The sequence below is a fragment of the Mus caroli genome, chromosome 9 (genome assembly GCF_900094665.2).
Source record: "Mus caroli chromosome 9, CAROLI_EIJ_v1.1, whole genome shotgun sequence".
NCBI classification, from domain to species: domain Eukaryota; kingdom Metazoa; phylum Chordata; class Mammalia; order Rodentia; family Muridae; genus Mus; species Mus caroli.
In genome coordinates, this window is record NC_034578.1 from 116,558,543 (window position 1) to 116,559,706 (window position 1,164).

At 45.6% G+C, this 1,164-nt stretch overlaps 1 protein-coding gene across 3 annotated transcripts in view; it reads right to left on the bottom strand.

The window, feature by feature from the left end:
• The window catches only part of Ulk4 (unc-51 like kinase 4), a 283,269-nt gene that overhangs the window by 192,440 nt on the left and 89,665 nt on the right, over window positions 1-1,164 (bottom strand). The window lies entirely within an intron of this gene.

Here is a 1,164-nt window from a genome sequence, read left to right on the forward strand (position 1 = left end):
GGATTTCTGAGTTCGAGGCCAGCCTGGTCTACAAAGTGAGTGCCAGGACAGCCAGGGCTACACAGAGAAACCCTGTCTCGAAAAAAAAAAAAAAAATAGGCATGATGGTGCATACGTTTAATCCCCGTACTCAAGAGGCAGCAGCAGGCAGAGCTCTGCGTTCCAGGCTAGCCTGGGCTACATAATGAGATCACAACAAAACCAACCCATTAAACAAATACACATTTTAATAACAAATATATGTATGGCCCTAATTTTAAGATATGGGCAGATCATTTCTCAGCCTTTTGACTAGGACTAAGTGCATATGTAGATGAAGAAAAATGTTGAGAAAATTAACTCAAAATGACCATATAAACTCAATATTAAATTACTGTTGTCGGGCATGGTTCTTGCTTTGGGAGGTTTTGTTTTTTCTATTTTGAGGATCTGAAGCTCACTATGTAGCTGAGGATAGCTGTGAACTTTTGACCCTCCTGCCTTTACCCCACAAATGCTGGAGTGCAGGAAGACATCACCACACTGGATGATGCGGGGCTGGGGATGGAGCCCACGGCTTCATGTGTGGGACACAAGTACCGACTCAACTCCATTCCAGTTTCCTGTTTATTTTTTAATTGCCATCTACCTCAGGTAACACCCCAGTGTAACACATCTCAATCCTGTGACTGACACGAAACAATCATAAAGTAAACAAGACAAATTTAAGTCTTAAAGCGACAGATTCAAGCAGAGTGTCTCACACTGCCCTGCAAAAACAGACAGAGAGACTTAAGACAGCAAGCACAAGGCCTCTGGGAGCTCCAGCCAGACAACCACAGGACTGATGTGTGAGGCCGACACGCGGTGGCTGCTAAGAGAGGGAGGGTCTGATAGCTTTGTCTTCTTTTGTTTTAATGCTCTGCCCCTGAGGTGCCTAATGATCACACCTCAGAGCGGTCCCCAATGCCAAGACTAGCTGGGGCTAGACAGGGACCAAAAAAAAAAAGGAGTAAGAGGAGGAAGGGGAGGAGAAGGAGGAAAAGGAAGGGGAAGAGGAAGAGGAAGAGGAGGAGGAGGAGGAGGAGGAGGAGGAAGAAGAAGAGGAAGAGGAAGAGGAAGAGGAAGAGGAAGAGGAAGAGGAAGAGGAAGAAGAAGAAGAAGAAGAAGAAGAAGAAGAAGAAG